Source organism: Globicephala melas, unplaced genomic scaffold (genome assembly GCF_963455315.2).
Source record: "Globicephala melas unplaced genomic scaffold, mGloMel1.2 SCAFFOLD_100, whole genome shotgun sequence".
NCBI classification, from domain to species: domain Eukaryota; kingdom Metazoa; phylum Chordata; class Mammalia; order Artiodactyla; family Delphinidae; genus Globicephala; species Globicephala melas.
In genome coordinates this window covers 10,001-31,612 of record NW_027207275.1, presented here as the reverse complement: position 1 = coordinate 31,612, position 21,612 = coordinate 10,001, and the positions used below count along the sequence as shown (strand labels likewise).

At 62.2% G+C, this 21,612-nt stretch overlaps 1 non-coding gene across 1 annotated transcript; it reads right to left on the bottom strand.

The window, feature by feature from the left end:
• Window positions 1-20,391: 20,391 nt before the first annotated feature.
• Window positions 20,392-20,544, bottom strand: LOC132595270 (5.8S ribosomal RNA). The gene has a single exon (XR_009561426.1). It is a non-coding gene; the product is annotated as a 5.8S ribosomal RNA (ribosomal RNA).
• Window positions 20,545-21,612: the final 1,068 nt, after the last annotated feature.

Here is a 21,612-nt window from a genome sequence, read left to right as displayed (position 1 = left end):
AGGGTCCAGGTGAGGGTACGACAATGCTTTAGGGGGAGCGTAGGTGTGAGGGCGCGGGTTAGTGTCAGCGTACGGGTTAGGATTAGGGGACGGGTGAGGGTCAGGCTTCGGGGAAGGGTTAGGGTTAGGGTTCGGGCTAGGGTTAGGGTTAGGGGACGGGGACGGTTTAGGGTCCAGGTGAGGGTACGACAACGCTTTAGGGGGAGCGTACGTGTGAGGGCGCGGGTTAGTGTCAGCGTACGGGTTAGGATTAGGGGACGGGTGAGGGTCAGGCTTCGGGGAAGGGTTAGGGTTAGGGTTCGGGCTAGGGTTAGGGTTAGGGGACGGGGAAGGTTTAGGGTCCAGGTGAGGGTACGACAACGCTTTAGGGGGAGCGTACGTGTGAGGGTGCGGGTTAGTGTCAGCGTACGGGTTAGGATTAGGGGACGGGTGAGGGTCAGGCTTCGGGGAAGGGTTAGGGTTCGGGCTAGGGTTAGGGTTAGGGGACGGGGACGGTGTAGGGTCCAGGTGAGGGTACGAAAAGGCTTTAGGGGGAGCGTACATGTGAGGGTGCGGGTTAGTGTCAGCGTACGGGTTAGGATTAGGGGACGGGTGAGGGTCAGGCTTCGGGGAAGGGTTAGGGTTAGGGTTCGGGCTAGGGTTAGGGTTAGGGGACGGGGAAGGTTTAGGGTCCAGGTGAGGGTACGACAACGCTTTAGGGGGAGCGTACGTGTGAGGGCGCGGGTTAGTGTCAGCGTACGGGTTAGGATTAGGGGACGGGTGAGGGTCAGGCTTCGGGGAAGGGTTAGGGTTAGGGTTCGGGCTAGGGTTAGGGTTAGGGGACGGGGACGGTTTAGGGTCCAGGTGAGTGTACGAGAACGCTTTAGGGGGAGTGTACGTGTGAGGGCACGGGTTAGTGTCAGCGTACGGGTTAGGATTAGGGGACGGGTGAGGGTCAGGCTTCGGGGAAGTGTTAGGTTTAGTTTTCGGGCTAGGGTTAGGGTTAGGGGACGGGTACGGTTTAGGGTCCAGGTGAGGGTACGACAACGCTTTAGGGGGAGCGTACGTGTGAGGGTGTGGGTTAGTGTCAGCGTACGGGTTAGGATTAGGGGACGGGTGAGGGTCAGGCTTCAGGGAAGGGTTAGGGTTAGGGTTCGGGCTAGGGTTAGGGTTAGGGGACGGGGCCGGTTTAGGGTCCAGGTGAGGGTACCAGAACGCTTTAGGGGGAGCGTACGTGTGAGGGCGCGGGTTAGTGTCAGCGTACGGGTTAGGATTAGGGGACGGGTGAGGGTCAGGCTTCGGGGAAGGGTTAGGGTTAGGGTTCGGGCTAGGGTTAGGGTTAGGGGACGGGAAAGGTTTAGGGTCCAGGTGAGGGTACGACAACGCTTTAGAGGGAGCGTACGTGTGAGGGCGCGGGTTAGTGTCAGCGTACGGGTTAGGATTAGGGGACGGGTGAGGGTCAGGCTTCGGGGAAGGGTTAGGGTTAGGGTTCGGGCTAGGGTTAGGGTTAGGGGACGGGGACGGTTTAGGGTCCAGGTGAGGGTACGACAACGCTTTAGGGGGAGCGTACGTGTGAGGGCGCGGGTTAGTGTCAGCGTACGGGTTAGGATTAGGGGACGGGTGAGGGTCAGGCTTCGGGGAAGGGTTAGGGTTAGGGTTCGGGCTAGGGTTAGGATTAGGGTTAGGGGACGGGGACGGTTTAGGGTCCAGGTGAGGGTACGACAACGCTTTAGGGGGAGCGTACGTGTGAGGGCGCGGGTTAGTGTCAGCGTACGGGTTAGGATTAGGGGACGGGTGAGGGTCAGGCTTCGGGGAAGGGTTAGGGTTAGGGTTCGACCTAGGGTTAGGGTTAGGGGACGGGGACGGTTTAGGGTCCAGGTGAGGGTACGACAACGCTTTAGGGGGAGCGTACGTGTGAGGGCGCGGGTTAGTGTCAGCGTACGGGTTAGGATTAGGGGACGGGTGAGGGTCAGGCTTCGGGGAAGGGTTAGGGTTAGGGTTCGGGCTAGGGTTAGGGTTAGGGGACGGGGACGGTTTAGGGTCCAGGTGAGGGTACGACAACGCTTTAGGGGGAGCGTACCTGTGAGGGCGCGGGTTAGTGTCAGCGTACGGGTTAGGATTAGGGGACGGGTGAGGGTCAGGCTTCGGGGAAGGGTTAGGGTTAGGGTTCGGGCTAGGGTTAGGATTAGGGTTAGGGGACGGGGACGGTTTAGGGTCCAGGTGAGGGTACGACAACGCTTTAGGGGGAGCGTACGTGTGAGGGCGCGGGTTAGTGTCAGCGTACGGGTTAGGATTAGGGGACGGGTGAGGGTCAGGCTTCGGGGAAGGGTTAGGGTTAGGGTTCGGGCTAGGGTTAGGGTTAGGGGACGGGGACGGTTTAGGGTCCAGGTGAGGGTACGACAACGCTTTAGGGGGAGCGTACGTGTGAGGGCGCGGGTTAGTGTCAGCGTACGGGTTAGGATTAGGGGACGGGTGAGGGTCAGGCTTCGGGGAAGGGTTAGGGTTAGGGTTCGGGCTAGGGTTAGGGTTAGGGGACGGGGACGGTTTAGGGTCCAGGTGAGGGTACGACAACGCTTTAGGGGGAGCGTAGGTGTGAGGGCGCGGGTTAGTGTCAGCGTACGGGTTAGGATTAGGGGACGGGTGAGGGTCAGGCTTCGGGGAAGGGTTAGGGTTAGGGTTCGGGCTAGGGTTAGGGTTAGGGGACGGGGACGGTTTAGGGTCCAGGTGAGGGTACGACAACGCTTTAGGGGGAGCGTACGTGTGAGGGCGCGGGTTAGTGTCAGCGTACGGGTTAGGATTAGGGGACGGGTGAGGGTCAGGCTTCGGGGAAGGGTTAGGGTTAGTGTTCGGGCTAGGGTTAGGGTTAGAAGACGGGGACGGTTTAGGGTCCAGGTGAGGGTACGACAACGCTTTAGGGGGAGCGTACGTGTGAGGGCGCGGGTTAGTGTCAGCGTAAGGGTTAGGATTAGGGGACGGGTGAGGGTCAGGCTTCGGGGAAGGGTTAGGGTTAGGGTTCGGACTAGGGTTAGGGTTAGGGGACGGGGACGGTTTAGGGTCCAGGTGAGGGTACGACAACGCTTTAGGGGGAGGATACGTGTGAGGGCACGGGTTAGTGTCAGCATACGGGTAAGGATTAGGGGACGTGTGAGGGTCAGGCTTCGGGGAAGGTTTAGGGATAGGGTTCGGGCTAGGGTTAGGGTTAGGGGACGGGGACGGTTTAGGGTCCAGGTGAGGGTACGACAACGCTTTAGGGGGAGCGTACGTGTGAGGGCGCGGGTTAGTGTCAGCGTACGGGTTAGGATTAGGGGACGGGTGAGGGTCAGGCTTCGGGGAAGGGTTAGGGTTAGGGTTCGGGCTAGGGTTAGGGTTAGGGGACGGGGACGGTTTAGGGTCCAGGTGAGGGTACGACAACGCTTTAGGGGGAGCGTACGTGTGAGGGCGCGGGTTAGTGTCAGCGTACGGGTTAGGATTAGGGGACGGGTGAGGGTCAGGCTTCGGGGAAGGGTTAGGGTTAGGGTTCGGGCTAGGGTTAGGGTTAGGGGACGGGGACGGTTTAGGGTCCAGGTGAGGGTACGACAACGCTTTAGGGGGAGCGTACGTGTGAGGGCGCGGGTTAGTGTCAGCGTACGGGTTAGGATTAGGGGACGGGTGAGGGTCAGGCTTCGGGGAAGGGTTAGGGTTAGGGTTCGGGCTAGGGTTAGGGTTAGGGGACGGGGACGGTTTAGGGTCCAGGTGAGGGTACGACAACGCTTTAGGGGGAGCGTACGTGTGAGGGCGCGGGTTAGTGTCAGCGTACGGGTTAGGATTAGGGGACGGGTGAGGGTCAGGCTTCGGGGAAGGGTTAGGGTTAGTGTTCGGGCTAGGGTTAGGGTTAGAAGACGGGGACGGTTTAGGGTCCAGGTGAGGGTACGACAACGCTTTAGGGGGAGCGTACGTGTGAGGGCGCGGGTTAGTGTCAGCGTACGGGTTAGGATTAGGGGACGGGTGAGGGTCAGGCTTCGGGGAAGGGTTAGGGTTAGGGTTCGGGCTAGGGTTAGGGTTAGGGGACGGGGACGGTTTAGGGTCCAGGTGAGGGTACGACAACGCTTTAGGGGGAGCGTACGTGTGAGGGCGCGGGTTAGTGTCAGCGTACGGGTTAGGATTAGGGGACGGGTGAGGGTCAGGCTTCGGGGAAGGGTTAGGGTTAGGGTTCGGGCTAGGGTTAGGGTTAGGGGACGGGGACGGTTTAGGGTCCAGGTGAGGGTACGACAACGCTTTAGGGGGAGCGTAGGTGTGAGGGCGCGGGTTAGTGTCAGCGTACGGGTTAGGATTAGGGGACGGGTGAGGGTCAGGCTTCGGGGAAGGGTTAGGGTTAGGGTTCGGGCTAGGGTTAGGGTTAGGGGACGGGGACGGTTTAGGGTCCAGGTGAGGGTACGACAACGCTTTAGGGGGAGCGTACGTGTGAGGGCGCGGGTTAGTGTCAGCGTACGGGTTAGGATTAGGGGACGGGTGAGGGTCAGGCTTCGGGGAAGTGTTAGGTTTACTTTTCGGGCTAGGGTTAGGGTTAGGGGACGGGGACGGTTTAGGGTCCAGGTGAGGGTACGACAACGCTTTAGGGGGAGCGTACGTGTGAGGGTGCGGGTTAGTGTCAGCGTACGGGTTAGGATTAGGGGACGGGTGAGGGTCAGGCTTCGGGGAAGGGTTAGGGTTAGGGTTCGGGCTAGGGTTAGGGTTAGGGGACGGGGACGGTTTAGGGTCCAGGTGAGGGTACGACAACGCTTTAGGGGGAGCGTACGTGTGAGGGCGCGGGTTAGTGTCAGCGTACGGGTTAGGATTAGGGGACGGGTGAGGGTCAGGCTTCGGGGAAGGGTTAGGGTTAGGGTTCGGGCTAGGGTTAGGGTTAGGGGACGGGGACGGTTTAGGGTCCAGGTGAGGGTACGACAACGCTTTAGGGGGAGCGTACGTGTGAGGGCGCGGGTTAGTGTCAGCGTACGGGTTAGGATTAGGGGACGGGTGAGGGTCAGGCTTCGGGGAAGGGTTAGGGTTAGGGTTCGGGCTAGGGTTAGGTTTAGGGGACGGGGAAGGTTTAGGGTCCAGGTGAGGGTACGACAACGCTTTAGGGGGAGCGTACGTGTGAGGGTGCGGGTTAGTGTCAGCGTACGGGTTAGGATTAGGGGACGGGTGAGGGTCAGGCTTCGGGGAAGGGTTAGGGTTCGGGCTAGGGTTAGGGTTAGGGGACGGGGACGGTGTAGGGTCCAGGTGAGGGTACGAAAAGGCTTTAGGGGGAGCGTACATGTGAGGGTGCGGGTTAGTGTCAGCGTACGGGTTAGGATTAGGGGACGGGTGAGGGTCAGGCTTCGGGGAAGGGTTAGGGTTAGGGTTCGGGCTAGGGTTAGGGTTAGGGGACGGGGAAGGTTTAGGGTCCAGGTGAGGGTACGACAACGCTTTAGGGGGAGCGTACGTGTGAGGGCGCGGGTTAGTGTCAGCGTACGGGTTAGGATTAGGGGACGGGTGAGGGTCAGGCTTCGGGGAAGGGTTAGGGTTAGGGTTCGGGCTAGGGTTAGGGTTAGGGGACGGGGACGGTTTAGGGTCCAGGTGAGTGTACGAGAACGCTTTAGGGGGAGTGTACGTGTGAGGGCACGGGTTAGTGTCAGCGTACGGGTTAGGATTAGGGGACGGGTGAGGGTCAGGCTTCGGGGAAGTGTTAGGTTTAGTTTTCGGGCTAGGGTTAGGGTTAGGGGACGGGTACGGTTTAGGGTCCAGGTGAGGGTACGACAACGCTTTAGGGGGAGCGTACGTGTGAGGGTGTGGGTTAGTGTCAGCGTACGGGTTAGGATTAGGGGACGGGTGAGGGTCAGGCTTCAGGGAAGGGTTAGGGTTAGGGTTCGGGCTAGGGTTAGGGTTAGGGGACGGGGCCGGTTTAGGGTCCAGGTGAGGGTACCAGAACGCTTTAGGGGGAGCGTACGTGTGAGGGCGCGGGTTAGTGTCAGCGTACGGGTTAGGATTAGGGGACGGGTGAGGGTCAGGCTTCGGGGAAGGGTTAGGGTTAGGGTTCGGGCTAGGGTTAGGGTTAGGGGACGGGAAAGGTTTAGGGTCCAGGTGAGGGTACGACAACGCTTTAGAGGGAGCGTACGTGTGAGGGCGCGGGTTAGTGTCAGCGTACGGGTTAGGATTAGGGGAAGGGTGAGGGTCAGGCTTCGGGGAAGGGTTAGGGTTAGGGTTCGGGCTAGGGTTAGGGTTAGGGGACGGGGACGGTTTAGGGTCCAGGTGAGGGTACGACAACGCTTTAGGGGGAGCGTACGTGTGAGGGCGCGGGTTAGTGTCAGCGTACGGGTTAGGATTAGGGGACGGGTGAGGGTCAGGCTTCGGGGAAGGGTTAGGGTTAGGGTTCGGGCTAGGGTTAGGATTAGGGTTAGGGGACGGGGACGGTTTAGGGTCCAGGTGAGGGTACGACAACGCTTTAGGGGGAGCGTACGTGTGAGGGCGCGGGTTAGTGTCAGCGTACGGGTTAGGATTAGGGGACGGGTGAGGGTCAGGCTTCGGGGAAGGGTTAGGGTTAGGGTTCGACCTAGGGTTAGGGTTAGGGGACGGGGACGGTTTAGGGTCCAGGTGAGGGTACGACAACGCTTTAGGGGGAGCGTACGTGTGAGGGCGCGGGTTAGTGTCAGCGTACGGGTTAGGATTAGGGGACGGGTGAGGGTCAGGCTTCGGGGAAGGGTTAGGGTTAGGGTTCGGGCTAGGGTTAGGGTTAGGGGACGGGGACGGTTTAGGGTCCAGGTGAGGGTACGACAACGCTTTAGGGGGAGCGTACCTGTGAGGGCGCGGGTTAGTGTCAGCGTACGGGTTAGGATTAGGGGACGGGTGAGGGTCAGGCTTCGGGGAAGGGTTACGGTTAGGGTTCGGGCTAGGGTTAGGATTAGGGTTAGGGGACGGGGACGGTTTAGGGTCCAGGTGAGGGTACGACAACGCTTTAGGGGGAGCGTACGTGTGAGGGCGCGGGTTAGTGTCAGCGTACGGGTTAGGATTAGGGGACGGGTGAGGGTCAGGCTTCGGGGAAGGGTTAGGGTTAGGGTTCGGGCTAGGGTTAGGGTTAGGGGACGGGGACGGTTTAGTGTCCAGGTGAGGGTACGACAACGCTTTAGGGGGAGCGTACGTGTGAGGGCGCGGGTTAGTGTCAGCGTACGGGTTAGGATTAGGGGACGGGTGAGGGTCAGGCTTCGGGGAAGGGTTAGGGTTAGGGTTCGGGCTAGGGTTAGGGTTAGGGGACGGGGACGGTTTAGGGTCCAGGTGAGGGTACGACAACGCTTTAGGGGGAGCGTAGGTGTGAGGGCGCGGGTTAGTGTCAGCGTACGGGTTAGGATTAGGGGACGGGTGAGGGTCAGGCTTCGGGGAAGGGTTAGGGTTAGGGTTCGGGCTAGGGTTAGGGTTAGGGGACGGGGACGGTTTAGGGTCCAGGTGAGGGTACGACAACGCTTTAGGGGGAGCGTACGTGTGAGGGCGCGGGTTAGTGTCAGCGTACGGGTTAGGATTAGGGGACGGGTGAGGGTCAGGCTTCGGGGAAGGGTTAGGGTTAGTGTTCGGGCTAGGGTTAGGGTTAGAAGACGGGGACGGTTTAGGGTCCAGGTGAGGGTACGACAACGCTTTAGGGGGAGCGTACGTGTGAGGGCGCGGGTTAGTGTCAGCGTAAGGGTTAGGATTAGGGGACGGGTGAGGGTCAGGCTTCGGGGAAGGGTTAGGGTTAGGGTTCGGACTAGGGTTAGGGTTAGGGGACGGGGACGGTTTAGGGTCCAGGTGAGGGTACGACAACGCTTTAGGGGGAGGATACGTGTGAGGGCACGGGTTAGTGTCAGCATACGGGTAAGGATTAGGGGACGTGTGAGGGTCAGGCTTCGGGGAAGGTTTAGGGATAGGGTTCGGGCTAGGGTTAGGGTTAGGGGACGGGGACGGTTTAGGGTCCAGGTGAGGGTACGACAACGCTTTAGGGGGAGCGTACGTGTGAGGGCGCGGGTTAGTGTCAGCGTACGGGTTAGGATTAGGGGACGGGTGAGGGTCAGGCTTCGGGGAAGGGTTAGGGTTAGGGTTCGGGCTAGGGTTAGGGTTAGGGGACGGGGACGGTTTAGGGTCCAGGTGAGGGTACGACAACGCTTTAGGGGGAGCGTACGTGTGAGGGCGCGGGTTAGTGTCAGCGTACGGGTTAGGATTAGGGGACGGGTGAGGGTCAGGCTTCGGGGAAGGGTTAGGGTTAGGGTTCGGGCTAGGGTTAGGGTTAGGGGACGGGGACGGTTTAGGGTCCAGGTGAGGGTACGACAACGCTTTAGGGGGAGCGTACGTGTGAGGGCGCGGGTTAGTGTCAGCGTACGGGTTAGGATTAGGGGACGGGTGAGGGTCAGGCTTCGGGGAAGGGTTAGGGTTAGGGTTCGGGCTAGGGTTAGGGTTAGGGGACGGGGACGGTTTAGGGTCCAGGTGAGGGTACGACAACGCTTTAGGGGGAGCGTACGTGTGAGGGCGCGGGTTAGTGTCAGCGTACGGGTTAGGATTAGGGGACGGGTGAGGGTCAGGCTTCGGGGAAGGGTTAGGGTTAGTGTTCGGGCTAGGGTTAGGGTTAGAAGACGGGGACGGTTTAGGGTCCAGGTGAGGGTACGACAACGCTTTAGGGGGAGCGTACGTGTGAGGGCGCGGGTTAGTGTCAGCGTAAGGGTTAGGATTAGGGGACGGGTGAGGGTCAGGCTTCGGGGAAGGGTTAGGGTTAGGGTTCGGACTAGGGTTAGGGTTAGGGGACGGGGACGGTTTAGGGTCCAGGTGAGGGTACGACAACGCTTTAGGGGGAGGATACGTGTGAGGGCACGGGTTAGTGTCAGCATACGGGTAAGGATTAGGGGACGTGTGAGGGTCAGGCTTCGGGGAAGGTTTAGGGATAGGGTTCGGGCTAGGGTTAGGGTTAGGGGACGGGGACGGTTTAGGGTCCAGGTGAGGGTACGACAACGCTTTAGGGGGAGCGTACGTGTGAGGGCGCGGGTTAGTGTCAGCGTACGGGTTAGGATTAGGGGACGGGTGAGGGTCAGGCTTCGGGGAAGGGTTAGGGTTAGGGTTCGGGCTAGGGTTAGGGTTAGGGGACGGGGACGGTTTAGGGTCCAGGTGAGGGTACGACAACGCTTTAGGGGGAGCGTACGTGTGAGGGCGCGGGTTAGTGTCAGCGTACGGGTTAGGATTAGGGGACGGGTGAGGGTCAGGCTTCGGGGAAGGGTTAGGGTTAGGGTTCGGGCTAGGGTTAGGGTTAGGGGACGGGGACGGTTTAGGGTCCAGGTGAGGGTACGACAACGCTTTAGGGGGAGCGTAGGTGTGAGGGCGCGGGTTAGTGTCAGCGTACGGGTTAGGATTAGGGGACGGGTGAGGGTCAGGCTTCGGGGAAGGGTTAGGGTTAGGGTTCGGGCTAGGGTTAGGGTTAGGGGACGGGGACGGTTTAGGGTCCAGGTGAGGGTACGACAACGCTTTAGGGGGAGCGTACGTGTGAGGGCGCGGGTTAGTGTCAGCGTACGGGTTAGGATTAGGGGACGGGTGAGGGTCAGGCTTCGGGGAAGTGTTAGGTTTACTTTTCGGGCTAGGGTTAGGGTTAGGGGACGGGGACGGTTTAGGGTCCAGGTGAGGGTACGACAACGCTTTAGGGGGAGCGTACGTGTGAGGGTGCGGGTTAGTGTCAGCGTACGGGTTAGGATTAGGGGACGGGTGAGGGTCAGGCTTCGGGGAAGGGTTAGGGTTCGGGCTAGGGTTAGGGTTAGGGGACGGGGACGGTGTAGGGTCCAGGTGAGGGTACGAAAAGGCTTTAGGGGGAGCGTACATGTGAGGGTGCGGGTTAGTGTCAGCGTACGGGTTAGGATTAGGGGACGGGTGAGGGTCAGGCTTCGGGGAAGGGTTAGGGTTAGGGTTCGGGCTAGGGTTAGGGTTAGGGGACGGGGAAGGTTTAGGGTCCAGGTGAGGGTACGACAACGCTTTAGGGGGAGCGTACGTGTGAGGGCGCGGGTTAGTGTCAGCGTACGGGTTAGGATTAGGGGACGGGTGAGGGTCAGGCTTCGGGGAAGGGTTAGGGTTAGGGTTCGGGCTAGGGTTAGGGTTAGGGGACGGGGACGGTTTAGGGTCCAGGTGAGGGTACGACAACGCTTTAGAGGGAGCGTACCTGTGAGGGCGCGGGTTAGTGTCAGCGTACAGGTTAGGATTAGGGGACGGGTGAGGGTCAGGCTTCGGGGAAGGGTTAGGGTTAGGGTTCGGGCTAGGGTTAGGATTAGGGTTAGGGGACGGGGACGGTTTAGGGTCCAGGTGAGGGTACGACAACGCTTTAGGGGGAGCGTACGTGTGACGGCGCGGGTTAGTGTCAGCGTACGGGTTAGGGTTAGGGGACGGGTGAGGGTCAGGCTTCGGGGAAGGGTTAGGTATAGGGTTCGGGCTAGGGTTAGGGTTAGGGGACGGGGACGGTTTAGGGTCCAGGTGAGGGTACGACAACGCTTTAGGGGGAGCGTACGTGTGAGGGCGTGGGTTAGTGTCAGCGTACACGTTAGGATTAGGGGACGGGTGAGGGTCAGGCTTCGGGGAAGGGTTAGGGTTAGGGTTCGGGCTAGGGTTAGGGTTAGGGGACGGGGAAGGTTTAGGGTCCAGGTGAGGGTACGACAACGCTTTAGGGGGAGCGTACGTGTGAGGGCGCGGGTTAGTGTCAGCGTACGGGTTAGGATTAGGGCACGGGTGAGGGTCAGGCTTCGGGGAAGGGTTAGGGTTAGGGTTCGGGCTAGGGTTAGGGTTAGGGGACGGGGACGGTTTAGGGTCCAGTTGAGGGTACGACAACGCTTTAGGGGGAGCGTACGTGTGAGGGTGCGGGTTAGTGTCAGCGTACGGGTTAGGATTAGGGGACGGGTGAGGGTCAGGCTTCGGGGAAGGGTTAGGTATAGGGTTCGGGCTAGGGTTAGGATTAGGGGACGGGGACGGTTTAGGGTCCAGGTGAGGGTACGACAACGCATTAGGGGGAGCGTACGTGTGAGGGAGCGAGTTAGTGTCAGCGTACGGGTTAGGATTAGGGCACGGGTGAGGGTCAGGCTTCGGGGAAGGGTTAGGGTTAGGGTTCGGGCTAGGGTTAGGGTTAGGGGACGGGGCCGGTTTAGGGTCCAGGTGAGGGTACCAGAACGCTTTAGGGGGAGCGTACGTGTGAGGGCGCGGGTTAGTGTCAGCGTACGGGTTAGGATTAGGGGACGGGTGAGGGTCAGGCTTCGGGGAAGGGTTAGGGTTAGGGTTCGGGCTAGGGTTAGGGTTAGGGGACGGGGACGGTTTAGGGTCCAGGTGAGGGTACGACAACGCTTTAGGGGGAGCGTACGTGTGAGGGCGCGGGTTAGTGTCAGCGTACGGGTTAGGAATCGGGGACGGGTGAGGGTCAGGCTTCGGGGAAGGGTTAGGGTTAGGGTTCGACCTAGGGTTAGGGTTAGGGGACGGGGACGGTTTAGGGTCCAGGTGAGGGTACGACAACGCTTTAGGGGGAGCGTACGTGTGAGGGCGCGGGTTAGTGTCAGCGTACGGGTTAGGATTAGGGGACGGGTGAGGGTCAGGCTTCGGGGAAGGGTTAGGGTTAGGGTTCGGGCTAGGGTTAGGGTTAGGGGACGGGGACGGTTTAAGGTCCAGGTGAGGGTACGACAACGCTTTAGGGGGAGCGTACGTGTGAGGGCGCGGGTTAGTGTCAGCGTACGGGTTAGGATTAGGGGACGGGTGAGGGTCAGGCTTCGGGGAAGGGTTAGGGTTAGTGTTCGGGCTAGGGTTAGGGTTAGAAGACGGGGACGGTTTAGGGTCCAGGTGAGGGTACGACAACGCTTTAGGGGGAGCGTACGTGTGAGGGCGCGGGTTAGTGTCAGCGTAAGGGTTAGGATTAGGGGACGGGTGAGGGTCAGGCTTCGGGGAAGGGTTAGGGTTAGGGTTCGGACTAGGGTTAGGGTTAGGGGACGGGGACGGTTTAGGGTCCAGGTGAGGGTACGACAACGCTTTAGGGGGAGGATACGTGTGAGGGCACGGGTTAGTGTCAGCATACGGGTAAGGATTAGGGGACGTGTGAGGGTCAGGCTTCGGGGAAGGTTTAGGGATAGGGTTCGGGCTAGGGTTAGGGTTAGGGGACGGGGACGGTTTAGGGTCCAGGTGAGGGTACGACAACGCTTTAGGGGGAGCGTACGTGTGAGGGCGCGGGTTAGTGTCAGCGTACGGGTTAGGATTAGGGGACGGGTGAGGGTCAGGCTTCGGGGAAGGGTTAGGGTTAGGGTTCGGGCTAGGGTTAGGGTTAGGGGACGGGGACGGTTTAGGGTCCAGGTGAGGGTACGACAACGCTTTAGGGGGAGCGTACGTGTGAGGGCGCGGGTTAGTGTCAGCGTACGGGTTAGGATTAGGGGACGGGTGAGGGTCAGGCTTCGGGGAAGGGTTAGGGTTAGGGTTCGGGCTAGGGTTAGGGTTAGGGGACGGGGACGGTTTAGGGTCCAGGTGAGGGTACGACAACGCTTTAGGGGGAGCGTAGGTGTGAGGGCGCGGGTTAGTGTCAGCGTACGGGTTAGGATTAGGGGACGGGTGAGGGTCAGGCTTCGGGGAAGGGTTAGGGTTAGGGTTCGGGCTAGGGTTAGGGTTAGGGGACGGGGACGGTTTAGGGTCCAGGTGAGGGTACGACAACGCTTTAGGGGGAGCGTACGTGTGAGGGCGCGGGTTAGTGTCAGCGTACGGGTTAGGATTAGGGGACGGGTGAGGGTCAGGCTTCGGGGAAGGGTTAGGGTTAGTGTTCGGGCTAGGGTTAGGGTTAGAAGACGGGGACGGTTTAGGGTCCAGGTGAGGGTACGACAACGCTTTAGGGGGAGCGTACGTGTGAGGGCGCGGGTTAGTGTCAGCGTAAGGGTTAGGATTAGGGGACGGGTGAGGGTCAGGCTTCGGGGAAGGGTTAGGGTTAGGGTTCGGACTAGGGTTAGGGTTAGGGGACGGGGACGGTTTAGGGTCCAGGTGAGGGTACGACAACGCTTTAGGGGGAGGATACGTGTGAGGGCACGGGTTAGTGTCAGCATACGGGTAAGGATTAGGGGACGTGTGAGGGTCAGGCTTCGGGGAAGGTTTAGGGATAGGGTTCGGGCTAGGGTTAGGGTTAGGGGACGGGGACGGTTTAGGGTCCAGGTGAGGGTACGACAACGCTTTAGGGGGAGCGTACGTGTGAGGGCGCGGGTTAGTGTCAGCGTACGGGTTAGGATTAGGGGACGGGTGAGGGTCAGGCTTCGGGGAAGGGTTAGGGTTAGGGTTCGGGCTAGGGTTAGGGTTAGGGGACGGGGACGGTTTAGGGTCCAGGTGAGGGTACGACAACGCTTTAGGGGGAGCGTACGTGTGAGGGCGCGGGTTAGTGTCAGCGTACGGGTTAGGATTAGGGGACGGGTGAGGGTCAGGCTTCGGGGAAGGGTTAGGGTTAGGGTTCGGGCTAGGGTTAGGGTTAGGGGACGGGGACGGTTTAGGGTCCAGGTGAGGGTACGACAACGCTTTAGGGGGAGCGTAGGTGTGAGGGCGCGGGTTAGTGTCAGCGTACGGGTTAGGATTAGGGGACGGGTGAGGGTCAGGCTTCGGGGAAGGGTTAGGGTTAGGGTTCGGGCTAGGGTTAGGGTTAGGGGACGGGGACGGTTTAGGGTCCAGGTGAGGGTACGACAACGCTTTAGGGGGAGCGTACGTGTGAGGGTGCGGGTTAGTGTCAGCGTACGGGTTAGGATTAGGGGACGGGTGAGGGTCAGGCTTCGGGGAAGGGTTAGGGTTCGGGCTAGGGTTAGGGTTAGGGTTAGGGGACGGGGAAGGTTTAGGGTCCAGGTGAGGGTACGACAACGCTTTAGGGGGAGCGTACGTGTGAGGGCGCGGGTTAGTGTCAGCGTACGGGTTAGGATTAGTGGACGGGTGAGGGTCAGGCTTCGGGGAAGGGTTAGGGTTAGGGTTCGGGCTAGGGTTAGGGTTAGGGGACGGGGACGGTTTAGGGTCCAGGTGAGGGTACGACAACGCTTTAGAGGGAGCGTACCTGTGAGGGCGCGGGTTAGTGTCAGCGTACAGGTTAGGATTAGGGGACGGGTGAGGGTCAGGCTTCGGGGAAGGGTTAGGGTTAGTGTTCGGGCTAGGGTTAGGATTAGGGTTAGGGGACGGGGACGGTTTAGGGTCCAGGTGAGGGTACGACAACGCTTTAGGGGGAGCGTACGTGTGAGGGCGCGGGTTAGTGTCAGCGTACGGGTTAGGATTAGGGGACGGGTGAGGGTCAGGCTTCGGGGAAGGGTTAGGTATAGGGTTCGGGCTAGGGTTAGGGTTAGGGGACGGGGACGGTTTAGGGTCCAGGTGAGGGTACGACAACGCTTTAGGGGGAGCGTACGTGTGAGGGCGTGGGTTAGTGTCAGCGTACACGTTAGGATTAGGGGACGGGTGAGGGTCAGGCTTCGGGGAAGTGTTAGGTTTAGTTTTCGGGCTAGGGTTAGGGTTAGGGGACGGGGACGGTTTAGGGTCCAGGTGAGGGTACGACAACGCTTTAGGGGGAGCGTACGTGTGAGGGTGCGGGTTAGTGTCAGCGTACGGGTTAGGATTAGGGGACGGGTGAGGGTCAGGCTTCGGGGAAGGGTTAGGGTTCGGGCTAGGGTTAGGGTTAGGGGACGGGGACGGTGTAGGGTCCAGGTGAGGGTACGAAAAGGCTTTAGGGGGAGCGTACATGTGAGGGTGCGGGTTAGTGTCAGCGTACGGGTTAGGATTAGGGGACGGGTGAGGGTCAGGCTTCGGGGAAGGGTTAGGGTTAGGGTTCGGGCTAGGGTTAGGGTTAGGGGACGGGGAAGGTTTAGGGTCCAGGTGAGGGTACGACAACGCTTTAGGGGGAGCGTACGTGTGAGGGCGCGGGTTACTGTCAGCGTACGGGTTAGGATTAGGGGACGGGTGAGGGTCAGGCTTCGGGGAAGGGTTAGGGTTAGGGTTCGGGCTAGGGTTAGGGTTAGGGGACGGGGACGGTTTAGGGTCCAGGTGAGGGTACGACAACGCTTTAGGGGGAGCGTACCTGTGAGGGTGCGGGTTAGTGTCAGCGTACAGGTTAGGATTAGGGGACGGGTGAGGGTCAGGCTTCGGGGAAGGGTTAGGGTTAGGGTTCGGGCTAGGGTTAGGATTAGGGTTAGGGGACGGGGACGGTTTAGGGTCCAGGTTAGCGTTAGGGTTCGGGCTAGGGTTAGGGTTAGGGGACGGGGACGGTTTAGGGTCCAGGTGAGGGTACGACAACGCTTTAGGGGGAGCGTACGTGTGAGGGCGCGGGTTAGTGTCAGCGTACGGGTTAGGATTAGGGGACGGGTGAGGGTCAGGCTTCGGGGAAGGGTTAGGGTTAGGGTTCGGGCTAGGGTTAGGGTTAGGGGACGGGGACGGTTTAGGGTCCAGTTGAGGGTACGACAACGCTTTAGGGGGAGCGTACGTGTGAGGGCGCGGGTTAGTGTCAGCGTACGGGTTAGGATTAGGGGACGGGTGAGGGTCAGGCTTCGGGGAAGGGTTAGGGTTAGGGTTCGGGCTAGGGTTAGGGTTAGGGGACGGGGACGGTTTAGGGTCCAGGTGAGGGTACGACAACGCTTTAGGGGGAGCGTACCTGTGAGGGCGCAGGTTACTGTCACCGTACGGGTTAGGATTAGGGGACGGGTGAGGGTCAGGCTTTGGGGAAGGGTTAGGGTTAGGGTTCGGGCTAGGGTTGGGGTTAGGGGACGGGGACGGTTTAGGGTCCAGGTGAGGGTACGACAACGCTTTAGGGGGAGCGTACGTGTGAGGGCGCGGGTTAGTGTCAGCGTACGGGTTAGGATTAGGGGACGGGTGAGGGTCAGGCTTCGGGGAAGGGTTAGGTATAGGGTTCGAGCTAGGGTTAGGATTAGGGGACGGGGACGGTTTAGGGTCCAGGTGAGGGTATGACAACGCATTAGGGGGAGCGTACGTGTGAGGGAGCGGGTTAGTGTCAGCGTACGGGTTAGGATTAGGGGACGGGTGAGGGTCAGGCTCCGGAGAAGTGTTAGGGATAGGGTTCGGGCTAGGGTTAGGGTTAGGGGACGGGGACGGTTTAGGGTCCAGGTGAGGGTACGACAACGCTTTAGGGGGAGCGTACGTGTGAGGGCACGGGTTAGTGTTAGCGTACGGGTTAGGATTAGGGGACGGGTGAGGGTCAGGCTTCGGGGAAGGGTTAGGGTTAGGGTTCGGGCTAGGGTTAGGGTTAGGGGACGGGGACGGTTTAGGGTCCAGGTGAGGGTACGACAACGCTTTAGGGGGAGCGTACGTGTCAGGGCGCGGGTTAGTGTCAGCGTACGGGATAGGATTAGGGGACGGGTGAGGGTCAGGCTTCGGGGAAGGGTTAGGGTAAGGGTTCGGGCTAGGGTTAGGGTTAGGGGACGGGGACGGTTTAGGGTCCCGGTGAGGGTACGACAACGCTTTGGGGGGAGCGTACGTTTGAGGGCGCGGGGTAGTGTCAGCGTACGGGTTAGGATTAGGGGACGGGTGAGGGTCAGGCTTCGGGGAAGGGTTAGGGTTAGGGTTCGGGCTAGGGTTAGGGTTAGGGGACGGGGACGGTGTAGGGTCCAGGTGAGGGTACGACAACGCTTTAGGGGGAGCATACGTGTGAGGGCGCGGGTTAGTGTCAGCGTACGGGTAAGGATTAGGGGACGGTTGAAGGTCAGGCTTCGGGGAAGTGTTAGGGTTAGGGTTCGGGCTAGGGTTAGGGTTAGGGGACGGGGACGGTTTAGGGTCCAGGTGATGGTACGACAACGCTTTAGGGGGAGCGTACGTGTGAGGGCGCGGGTTAGTGTCAGCGTACGCGTTAGGATTAGGGGACGGGTGAGGGTCAGGCTTCGGGGAAGGGTTAGGGTTAGGGTTCGGGCTAGGGTTAGGGTTAGAAGACGGGGACGGTTTAGGGTCCAGGTGAGGGTACGACAACGCTTTAGGGGGAGCGTACGTGTGAGGGCGCGGGTTAGTGTCAGCGTAAGGGTTAGGATTAGGGGACGGGTGAGGGTCAGGCTTCGGGGAAGGGTTAGGGTTAGGGTTCGGACTAGGGTTAGGGTTAGGGGACGGGGACGGTTTAGGGTCCAGGTGAGTGTACGACAACGCTTTAGGGGGAGGATACGTGTGAGGGCACGGGTTAGTGTCAGCATACGGGTAAGGATTAGGGGACGGGTGAGGGTCAGGCTTCGGGGAAGCTTTAGGGATAGGGTTCGGGCTAGGGTTAGGGTTAGGGGACGGGGACGGTTTAGGGTCCAGGTGAGGGTACGACAACGCTTTAGGGGGAGCGTACGTGTGAGGGCGTGGGTTAGTTTCAGCGTACGGGTTAGGATTAGGGGACGGGTGAGGGTCAGGCTTCGGGGAAGGGTTAGGGTTAGGGTTCGGGCTAGGGTTAGGGTTAGGGGACGGGGACGGTTTAGGGTCCAGGTGAGGGTACGACAACGCTTTAGGGGGAGCGTACGTGTGAGGGCGCGGGTTAGTGTCAGCGTACGGGTTAGGATTAGGGGACGGGTGAGGGTCAGGCTTCGGGGAAGGGTTAGGGTTAGGGTTCGGGCTAGGGTTAGGGTTAGGGGACGGGGACGGTTTAGGGTCCAGGTGAGGGTACGACAACGCTTTAGGGGGAGCGTACGTGTGAGGGCGCGGGTTAGTGTCAGCGTACGGGTTAGGATTAGGGGACGGGTGAGGGTCAGGCTTCGGGGAAGGGTTAGGGTTAGGGTTCGGGCTAGGGTTAGGGTTAGGGGACGGGGACGGTTTAGGGTCCAGGTGAGGGTACGACAACGCTTTAGGGGGAGCGTACGTGTGAGGGTGCGGGTTAGTGTCAGCGTACGGGTTAGGATTAGGGGACGGGTGAGGGTCAGGCTTCGGGGAAGGGTTAGGTTTCGGGCTACGGTTAGGGTTCGGGGACGGGGACGGTGTAGGGTCCAGGTGAGGGTACGAATAGGCTTTAGGGGGAGCGTACATGTGAGGGCGCGGGTTAGTGTCAGCGTACGGGTTAGGATTAGGGGACGGGTGAGGGTCAGGCTACGGGGAAGGGTTAGGGTTAGGGTTCGGGCTAGGGTTAGGGTTAGGGGACGGGGACGGTTTAGGGTCCAGGTGAGGGTACGACAACGCTTTAGGGGGAGCGTACGTGTGAGGGCACGGGTTAGTGTCAGCGTACGGGTTAGGATTAGGGGACGGGTGAGGGTCAGGCTTCGGGGAAGGGTTAGGGATAGGGTTCGGGCTAGGGTTAGGGTTAGGGGACGGGGACGGTTTATGGTCCATATGAGGGTACGAGAACGCTTTACGGGGAGCGTACGTGTGAGGGCGCGGGTTACTGTCAGCGTACGGGTTAGGATTAGGGGACGGGTGAGGGTCAGGCTTCGGGCAAGGGTTAGGGTTAGGGTTCGGGCTAGGGTTAGGGTTAGGGGACGGGGACGGTTTAGGGTCCAGGTGAGGGTACGACAACACTTTAGGGGGAGCGTACGTGTGAGGGCGCGCGTTAGTGTCAGCGTACGGGTTAGGATTAGGGGACGGGTGAGGGTCAGGCTTCGGGGAAGGGTTAGGGTTAGGGTTCGGGCTAGGGTTAGGGTTAGGGGATGGGGACGGTTTAGGTTCCAGGTGAGGGTACGACAACGCTTTAGGGGGAGCGTACGTGTGAGGGCGCGGGTTAGTGTCAGCGTACGGGTTAGGATTAGGGGACGGGTGAGGGTCAGGCTTCGGAGAAGGGTTAGCGTTAGGGTTCGGGCTAGGGTTAGGGTTAGGGGACGGGGACGGTTTAGGGTCCAGGTGAGGGTACGACAACGCTTTAGGGGGAGCGTACGTGTGAGGGCGCGGGTTAGTGTCAGCGTACGGGTTAGGATTAGGGGACGGGTGAGTGTCAGGCTTCGGGGAAGTGTTAGGGTTAGGGTTCGGGCTAGGGTTAGGGTTAGGGTTAGGGGACGGGGACGGTTTAGGGTCCAGGTGAGGGTACGACAACGGTTTAGGGGGAGCGTACGTGTGAGGGCGCGGGTTAGTGTCAGCGTACGGGTTAGGATTAGGGGACGGGTGAGGGTCAGGCTTCGGGGAAGGGTTAGGGATAGGGTTCGGGCTAGGGTTAGGGTTAGGAGACGGGGACGGTTTAGGGTCCATGTGAGGGTAAGAGAACGCTTTACGGGGAGCGTACGTGTGAGGGCGCGGTTTAGTGTCAGCGTATGGGTTAGGATTAGGGGACGGGTGAGGGTCAGGCTTCGGGCAAGGTTTAGGGTTAGGGTTCGGGCTAGGGTTAGGGTTAGGGGACGGGGACGGTTTAGGGTCCAGGTGAGGGTACGAGCACGAGCCGGCGGCCACGGGACGGACGGACGGACGGGGCGGGGAGGCCGGGGGTGGCGGCCGGGAGACGCACGACAACCCGAGCGCGCCGCAGAGCCGGCGCCGTCACGGAGGGGAGGACGGCAGACGACGGGGGTGGGGGTGGGGGGACGGGAGAGGACGACGAGGTGGACGAGGAGCGGGAGCAGCGGACGGGAGAGGGCGGCGGGCGGCGCGGAAGGCAAGGCGGTGGGGAGAAAACCCGGCGGTCGCCCCCCGACCGCCGGGCCCTCCTCCCACGCCTCCTTCCGCGACCGACCGAACCGACCGACTCCCAACCCTCTCTCGCTCTCCCCTCTCTCTCCCCCCCCGTCTCCGTTCTCCGCCTCTCCACGCCTCACGCCGCCGACGCCACACAGCCTCCACGCAGCCGCCAGACGGCCCCGCCACGACGAGCGACGGACGGACGACGCCGTGCGCCCCCGCCCACCACCGACAGGCGCCCACCGCCGGCCGGCTCGGGGAGCGTGCACGAAGCGCCGAGCGGCGCGGCCGCAGCCCGGGGGAAAGCGCGCGGCGGCAGGCGACGCCGCAGCGTCCCGCGGGTCGCCGCCGGGGCACGCATCCCCGGGGCGCGGCCGCGCACGCACGACTCGGCCTCGGCCCGAGACGCCCGCCCCGACACGGCGAGGCGAGGCGAGGCGGCGGGGGCGGGCACGGATCCCGGACGCGCGGGTCGGGGCCCCGCGGAGGAGGCGGGCCGGACCTCGCCGGGACGCCGCCGGGGGCGGGCGGCGTACGACGGCGGAACGGACGCGGCCCAACCACCACCGCCGGCCCCGGCCGCGAGGGCGCGGGACCGTCCCCGCCCACCGACACCCCGGGGGTAGCGCCCAGAGACCGCTTGCGGCGCGAGGGCGCTTCCCGAAGGGGGACCGACCGCGGAGGCCACGCGGCCAGGGCCTCGTCGCGAGCTCTCTCTCTCTCCCCTTCTCTTCCCGCTCGCGGGCAGCGCGCCCCCGCGGACGGGGGGCGCCGCGTCTGCACTTAGGGGGACGGAGGGCCCCGGCGGCCCTGCGAGCAAACCCCCAGCCGCGCCACCCCCGGGAAGGCGCGCGCGCGCGCGCACGCACACCCCGGGGGGGGCGATTGATCGTCAAGCGACGCTCAGACAGGCGTAGCCCCGGGAGGAACCCGGGGCCGCAAGTGCGTTCGAAGTGTCGATGATCAATGTGTCCTGCAATTCACATTAATTCTCGCAGCTAGCTGCGTTCTTCATCGACGCACGAGCCGAGTGATCCACCGCTAAGAGTCGTACGAGTTTTGGTTTCTCTGGGTTTCGGCGGGGGGGGTCCCCGCCGGTGGCACGGCACCTTCCCCCGGAGGGGCTGCCTCTGGCCGGCCAAGTCAGACAGAAAACAAGCAGACCGGAGGGGGCCGGAGGGTTTCACCACGGGGCGCCCGGCACCGACCCCGCGGGCGGGGCGGGCTCGGACACCCCACAGGCGCCCGGGGGGTTCCCACCTGCCCCCCCAACCCGACCGTGCGCGCAACACACACACACAGGGGACGCGGGGCGCGCAGGCGCGCGGCGCACGGCCCCGGCCCGCACCACGGCCGCCGGGTAGCCCCCTCCCGACGGCCGCGGCGGGGTGGACCGGCGGCGGCGCGGCGCCCCGGCCCCGTGTGCGGTGAGGTGCCGGTGGGGGGGGGTGAAGCGGAGCCTGGGGGAGAAGGGAGGGGCCTCCCGACTCCCCGCGGGCCCGACCGCCCCGACCCCAAGGCGGACGGGCGACCCCCCATGGGTCTTTAAACCTCCGCGCCGGGACGCGCTAGGTACCTGGAGAGGGGGGAGGCGGGCGAGGCGTGGGGGGTGGGGCTGGGCGCGGGGCGCCCCCACGCTCACCGCCGCCCCGACACCGACCGACACGCTTCTCCGCCCGCGGCCGCCCGCAACACGCGGGGCCTCGGCGCTACCGGCCCGTGACGCGGGACCCCGGCCGGGGGGCCGGGCCGACCGCCACACGAGACACCACGGCCACCGCCCGACGACGCCCCCACACCCGTGTCCCCGAAACCGGGCGGAGACCTTCCCCACGCTCGCGCCCGGACGCGGCCCTCTCTGCTCCTGAACCCCAAACCCCCGGCCCCCGTGGCCCTAGCCCGGCCCGCGCCCGCGTTCCCGGGGCACCCCTTGTCGCCACCGAGGGCGTAAGGGGAGCTTCGACGGGAAGCGGGTGGCGAGCGCGGGCAGGGGGCGCACGGGGAGGGAGGGCGCGAAAGAGAGAGAGAGAGCCGGACGGACGACGGAGGGAGGCGAGGTCCCGGGGCTCGGGACACAGGTAAACAGGCGCCCGCCGAGGGGGCGGAGGGCACGGAGCG